The sequence below is a fragment of the Salvia miltiorrhiza genome, chromosome 8 (genome assembly GCF_028751815.1).
Source record: "Salvia miltiorrhiza cultivar Shanhuang (shh) chromosome 8, IMPLAD_Smil_shh, whole genome shotgun sequence".
NCBI classification, from domain to species: domain Eukaryota; kingdom Viridiplantae; phylum Streptophyta; class Magnoliopsida; order Lamiales; family Lamiaceae; genus Salvia; species Salvia miltiorrhiza.
The window spans coordinates 47345352-47353187 of record NC_080394.1 but is presented as its reverse complement, the minus strand read 5'-3'; the positions used below and the strand labels follow the sequence as shown (position 1 = coordinate 47353187).

The 7836-nt window shown below is 41.4% G+C and overlaps 1 long non-coding RNA gene across 1 annotated transcript; it reads right to left on the bottom strand.

Moving 5' to 3' along the window:
• Nucleotides 1-4723: 4723 nt before the first annotated feature.
• On the bottom strand, nucleotides 4724-7434 carry LOC130996906 (uncharacterized). The gene is made up of 3 exons (XR_009092881.1): nucleotides 7080-7434; nucleotides 5477-5538; nucleotides 4724-4965 (listed from the first exon to the last, which is right to left on the bottom strand). It is a non-coding gene; the product is annotated as an uncharacterized LOC130996906 (long non-coding RNA).
• Nucleotides 7435-7836: the final 402 nt, after the last annotated feature.

Sequence of the window (7836 nt, the reverse complement as noted above, 5' to 3'; positions counted from 1 at the left end):
TTCGCTGGGTCTACCTCAATTCCTCTCGCGGAAATGATATGGCCAAGAAAATTGATTTCTTTAAGCCAAAACTCGCATTTGCTAAACTTAGCATACAGCTTTTCCGCTCGTAATCTTTCCAATACGATCCTCAAATGCTCTTCGTGTTCTCGTTTACTCTTCGAGTAAATCAGGATATCGTCTATGAAGACTAACACGAACTTGTCTAAGTATTCGTGAAAAACGCGATTCATGAGATCCATGAATACTGCCGGAGCATTCGTCAAACCGAAAGGCATATCTTCCAAACATCATTGAGTTTATAGTAATGCCATAATGCATACGAGATGCCGTCTTCGGAAATATCTTCCGATTGTATTTTCAGCTGATGGTATCCCGTTCTCAAGTCAATCTTTGAAAAAGTGCTCGCTCCTTGAAGTTGATCGAACAGATCATCGATTCGAGGTAACGGATACTTATTCTTCAATGTCACTTTGTTCAGTTCTCGATAATCGATACACAGCCTTAAGCTTCCATCCTTCTTTTTAACGAAAAGAACTGGTGCTCCCCACGGGGAAACACTGGGTCGAATGAAGCCCATATCTAGAAGTTCTTGAAGTTGCAGCTTCAACTCTTGCAACTCAGCAGGGGCCATTCTGTATGGTGCTTTCGACGTCGGTGCTGCACCGGGCTCTAAGTCAACCGTAAACTCGAGTTGTCGATCTGGGGGTAATCCCGGTAAAGTCTCAGGAAAAACGTCTTTGTACTCTCGCACGACTGGCACGTCATCAACGTTTTCCTTGGATTCGTCTCTCTGGTTCAGATATACAACATACGCGGTTGTATCCTTCCTTCGCAAGAGCTTTCTTGCTTGTAGCGCCGAGATGATCGGTGTCTTCTTCCATTTTCCCTCAATGCCAATGAAGGAAGTAGGTTCTTGGCCAGGTGGCTGAAAAGATATCCGTCTCTCCTTGCATTGTATCTTCGCATGATTCTCCTCTAACCAATCCATTCCCAAAATTATATCCAGGTGCCACATAGGCATCAATCTCAGGTTTCTGGCCTCGAGCTTAATTGATTCTAACTTAAATTCTAAGTTAGGGCACACGTGCGAAACCGTAGTAGTTCTGCCTATGGGTGTGAGTACTCTTAGAGATTGTGGGGCAGGCTCTACTTTCAATTCTAAGGTATCGACACAAGTATGTGAGATAAAAGAATGCGAAGCTCCAGTATCAAACAAAACTACGATAGGCACTCTTTTCAACTCGCCTATACCTGTCAGATTTCTTTGATTCTTCTCTGGTACTTTTGGCTCCAGAGCAAACATCCTCTGGTGATGCTGTTGATTTGCCTGCGGGGCTGGTGGTTGCCTTTTTGACTGACGCGGTCGATAGGCTTGCTGTTGTCGCTGTGGCGGAGGTAGCGGTAAAATTCCTTCCATTGCTTTGAGTTGCGGCCGGAACTGGTTCAGTCGTCCTCCGCTCCCACTTTGCTGACGATTCAGACACTGGTTCGAGTAGTGTCCAACTTTTCCGCAGGTGTAACAGGTATTCTGTCCCATTTTACACTCTCCCAAATGGAGTTTATTGCACTTCGGGCAAGGCGGTAATCCTCGCGGTCCTTGAAAAACTGCTGCTGGGGCAGCTGGGCCAACATAAGGTCGTTTATCTCTGTTCTGGAATTGCGGTGGCGCATTCTGACTCTGCCACGGCTTCTTGGGACCTTGACTTCGGTCATCCCATTTTCTCTTGCCCTTTTGACTTTGTCCAGCAAAAGGATGATTTCCCGATTGAACATTCGGGTTTGATTGTGGAATCGAGCCTTGACTCGATCTCTCTAGCTGCATTGCTAGTTCCATGTCTAGCGCTCGGTTTAAAGCCTCAGCGTAGGTTAGCGCACTCTGACTTGCTAAAACGACTCGTATCTCTTGCTTTAATCTAGAGCAAAATAGTTCTGACATCTTTTCATCGGTATCTACTCGATATGGAGCATATCGAGCCAAATCGCAAAACTGTCGGTCATACTCTGCTACCGTCTTACTCCCTTGCTTCAAATTTATAAACTCCATCTCTTTCTTCTTTCGATAGCTTCGGGGTACGTATTTCTCACAAAGAGCTTCTTTGAACTGCTCCCAGGTAAGAGCTGCTATCTGCTCCTCGTTCATCGTCTTCTGCTTCGCTTCCCACCAGAAATCTGCGGATCCCTTAAGTTGATATGACATACACGTGAGTCGCTCAGCGTCATTATATCGAAGGAATCTAAAAATTCTCTCCATACTTCGCATCCACTCCTCGGTTTCAGCGGGATCTCCTGATCCATTGAATGTTGGTGGATTTTGTCGCAGAAAAAGTTCCTCTACCCTCCTTTCTTGTTGTGGGGGAGGTGGTGGTGTGGGATCTCTCTGCTCCTCTTCCTCCTCTTCTTCTCGATCTATGTTCCTTCTGTTCCCCCTTCTTCTCGGAGGCATACTAAACAGGAAAAGAAACATATAACTATCGGCCTCAAGACTAGCCGTTCATCATAAAAAAAACAAACAAACGATTTCTCTTTTTCTCACTTCGCTTCTATATCTCGTTTGTAGTCTCAAAACTCTCAAAATTCTCGTCTACTCTATTTTTCATCTATCCTTGATCATTATTCTCGTCAACCTCTATTTCTCGTTTATCAATATGCATCAGCATCATCATTCTCAAAGCTCTGATAAGGAAAGTGAAACTCACTAATCATCAACATCTCTGTACATATGTATATAGGGAAAATTGCCTCTCTCTCGAGGTCTTGTACAAAAGTAGGATCCTATGAACAACGGTCCTAACACTAAGATGATGCTCTAGCTATACCAGCATCATAGGTACTAAGCACCTATAGATATACTATCTACACATACACACTATACTATGCTTCTCTACCTATATATATATACATATATATATATATATATATATATATATCAACTATGCATCTATACATATGTATGCGTCTACTAAGTACACGTGGTCACCAGTCGTCATCTCCTGCAACCCTGCTCGTCGCCTCGTCATCATCCATATCTTCACTCGGCTCCGTCTCCTCGTTCTGCTCTGCCTCCTGACTCCCGTACTCGTCAATCAGTTGATAGACGCTGTCATTACTCGGCTCGTCCTCAACATCAGTGTCCATCATCGGTCCAAAAACCGGCACCTCGGGAACAGGTACCCATGTCTCGGCTCCATCGGCTGTAGTGTGACGCTGCAACGGCTGAGTCCGTCCGTATCCGACCGTCATCTCTGGAGTCTCCTCATCCGGGTCCTCCTCATCACTGTCAAGGAGTATGGGCCGAGAACTTCCCTCCTGGGCGTCTCGGGACGGTGGGTATAAAATCGGGTGCATATACGTCTGAAAAGCCAAAGTGCCAGGCTCAGGCAACGGGGCAACCCTCGGATATGGATCGAAGGGGACATACTGTATCTCAGGCTCAATAGAAACAATCAGCTGTGCCGACTCAACAGGTGGCAGTGGCGAAGGTGCCGTCGCCGGTGTCCAATCCCAAGGCGGTAACTCGGCGCTGGGAAAAGGAATAAGTGATAGAAACGCAAACGGGTCATGCTCTACCACTGGAGAATATGTCTCAAAGATATTCGGCTCGGAAATAACAGGCTCAGATAGAACTGGCATCAGATCAACTGGGGGTGGAGGTGCAATCGGAAACGGCTCATCGGAAAGTGGGGGCACAACAACTAGCTCCCCTCCCTGGGCTGGTCCCTCTAACTGTCCATACGGCGGTGGAGGTGGCTCGTCAAAAGCAAAATAGCGGTGGCTCAACGTCGCGATGAAACCACGGAAATCGGCGCTCACTAACCGCCCGAACTCAGTCCTCCTGATATACTGCGGCACCAGCGAAGCCGCCCAGTCATGCCATCCGAGTGGCAACTGTGGAATCAGGTGAGTGATAGCCTCAGCCTCGTCTATCCCATGGGCACTAGCCTCCAACCATCGTCGGTGGTAGTACGCTAGAAACTCCCCAAGAGTATCGCCCTCTCGCAGTCCAGTAGTCCTGAACCATCGGCGCATCGCCTCGCTGTATCGTCTCTGTATCGATGCCTCCTCTTGACTCTGCATCCTGTAAAATATCACGTTCATTAGAAAATGGATACGAAACTTACTTGGTACATCTCAATCAACAACATACTCGTCCTCGTTTGATATGGTGGGGCATCAGCTATACTAGCCTCAACATTTCTCCTCATATTCCACATCAACTGCCTCATATCAGATTCCATCCTCTCAAACAATTCCGTCATCAAAACAATTCATAACTCATTAGTGAAACAAACTCAACTTTCAATCAAGAAAGCGACAAGAAACAACATCAACTTCTTACCTCGTTTAAGCCGGAGGAGATGGGGTGCTGGGGTTTCGTTTCAAACTAACTCTCTCAAATTAGTCTAAGAATTCAAATTAGACTAGTACTCAATTTTAAAAGAGTAGAAGCAATCAAGGGTTCAACTTAGTCAAGCAATTGACTCAGAGCAGACGACCTGGCTCTGATACCACCCTGTCGCAGCCCGAAAACCCGACACTAGTAATAGCGGGGTACGAGTATCGATACGACTATTTTTAAAGAATAAAAGATAAGAAGAACTAGGTGAACGTCATGCGGAAGCTCACGTCAAAGCATGCTAAGGAAAAACTTTATAAAATTAGCCCGAGGGTAAAATCGTCAACATTGTCATAACTTTTTAATTATTAGGAATTTCACGAACAAAAACAAAACAGGTATAGTTCATTTTTCATAGGGAAGCATAATTTGCAGAGTATCGCAGCAAAAGGCGAACCGATTATATGTATGAAGACACATAACCGTGAGTGAATCGCTTGATCTCAAAAAGGAAACTAAGTATTTCAAACATCAAGACTCTATTATCATAAGGGCAAAATAGTAATTTAAATTACATCGTTTGAAACTCTCCCCCATCAGCACCAGACCAATCTCGCTCCCTGCTTAGCCTGCACATTTAGAAATATATGCAGGGCGTGAGTACATAATACTCAGTGGGCAAAAGCCGAAGAACAAGAAAGATGCTCTTAGAGCTAGAGGTTTGAAGCTTGCCACATCTCAGCAATACACAGAAATAAGTTAGTATTAAATGAATCTGTGCATGCAGTTTTCATAATCATGACATCATAAATAAGTAACTGCGCAGTTTAAACATTCATCATGTATGTACCACATCCACTACTCATCATCAAAGGTACTGAGAAGTAGGCCTCCCTCTCAAGTACTGTGACCGGCCGACCCGAAGACGGCTCGCAGTCACCTCTGTGCACAATATCCCACTTGTGGCAGGACTGAAATCGTCTCATCAGTAGAGGGTAACACACAAGCTCAACATCAAAATTTTGGCAAGTCAAACAGTTCTCAAATATCATTTAACTCAAATCATTTGATCAACTCATTGTATCATCAAATCATTTTAGAAAGCTCGGATAATATACGTATACTCAAAATATTGCCCACCTGAAGTCCTTCGCTTATTCTGGAAAGAAATCAGGCAACTTACTTCTTCGTCTCGCTCGGGCCTTCATATGTCATCATCACATCGTCACCGTCATCGAAGGTTCATGTGATAAAACAAACCTTAGTCAGAACTCAATTCTAAATCCAATCTCATCTTAACTATAACTTCTCACTCAACGTCTATTTACCCGTTAAAACTCGATCCCTAGGTATACTCGGCTTCTAAGGATTCACACGTCCTATTATCGACTTAACTCTCAACTCGGCTCAAATTCATAGCAATCAAGCATATAAACAAGTATAAACACTTAAGCATATTAAAAACACACATAAACAAGTCAAAAACAAACTTTACTCTGCACTGACTCAACTTTAAAACCTCACCAGACTCTGTACCGAACTCTCCTGGGGTCGTAACTTATACTAAAAGAAACCTCTTCGAGTCTAGGTTCAATTAAAAAAAAGTAGGATAAAAAACTCCAAGTATTTTAGGAGATATGACTGTTTTACTACAGTATACCATATTCGGCAGTTTTTAGCAACCGAAAAGTTTGATTTTTGAAAAATAGTAAACGTTGTCAAAACGGTCTGAAATTTTGTATGTACTTAGCTAAGACACTCAGGTCTCAACCATAAAAATTTGGGTTCCAGAATGCTAAGGCAAGCTACTGGAAACGATGACTCTATTGGCTACTCACCGAACAATTCGGCAGAACGTAGCAGTTTTGGTTTTACATTTTATAAAAATAGCAAATTTGGCTACTCACCGAACAATTTGGCTACTCACCGAACATTTTAATGAAAATCCATGTATCAACATAAAAATCTTAGCAAAACATGGATAAAATTCTCATAATGATCATAGAGCAAATTGACCTCATTTTATCAAGCATCAAACTCACATCATACAAAACTCAAAACTCATACAACTAAACTAATCCAAAATTTTATTTAGCCTACAATAGACTTAATCAAACATGCAAAGACACTACTATCATGCTTAAAAACATATATTTTAAGCAAAATCACTTAAATAACACATAGATCAAAAAGTCCTAATTTTTACTAAACTAACTCTTTGAAATTTATAAACACATATGAATCTTTAATCTATTCATATATCTTTCATTTTTAACCAATTAATCTCACATAAAAACCATCAATTTACATATAAGGGCATATATACACATATCCCTAATTTTAGTAAACTAACTCACATCAAAAGCTCCAATGGACATCATATACTCAAATTACTCCATCAATCATCATCATATACATCTCATAGACTCATTTACATCATCAATTTATCTATTAACTCATTGACTCAAAATTTCCCATTTTTGGGTAAACTAACTCCCATCGAAGTTTTCACATATCAAGGCACATATTTCACAACATACCTCAATCATCAATACACATCACATAACTCTCATTTTTCACCCCAAATCAAGAAAAGAAAAAGAAAATTTTTGAAGGGGTGGAGACCCACTTTTTTCGAAAATTTAGAGAAATAGGGAGGGGGTGATTTTCTTGCTTCATTTTTCAAGAATACACTCACACAACATCCTTCAATCAAGAATTATAGAAAAACATGGCCACTTACCCAAATTCTCACCAAAATTCACACTTTCTCACTCTAACTTTGGAGCTCTTCTTCAAGGATTTTCTTGATCAAAAGTGGCTAGAATATGTTTATGGAAGATATTAGAGTGGTTTGAGGTGTTTGGTAATATTTTTGGAAGCTTCGAAGGTCTTCATTAATGGAGGAAAATGGTGGAATTGAGAGATGGAGGAGATGAGTGTGTGTTGGGCGAAAATTGTGTGTGAGGGAGAGAGGTGAGTTTCGAAAATTTCAAGTGAGGGAGAGAGAGGAATTAGCTTTGCAAGATTGTGTTTGATCTTGTGATCTTTAAAGGAGATTTTCAAATCTTAGGGAATATTTGCTAATTAATGGATGATCTCTCTCTCTCTAATCTCTCTCTCACTCTAATCTCTACACTTCTCTCTCTCTAATCTCTACACTCTCAATCCTTACTCTCTCAATAATATACTCTCAATCTCTACTCTCCCAATCTCTACACTTAGTAATTTGAGGCATATAACATATGGTAGTGAAATTAAAATAAAGTGTGAGAAGGGTGATCAAATAAAAATCACAATAACTATGGAAATGTCACTCATTAATAAAATACCATAGTATAATTATTCATGTGACCAAAATAATAATTATAGCACACTCACTCAGTTATAATATTCCTCTTCGTAGGAAAAATAATTTAAAAAAAATATTATGCTTGGAAAAATTTTCATAAACCGGCATCATTCGATTTCTCGATAAAAATAAACCATACTTGCTTTGG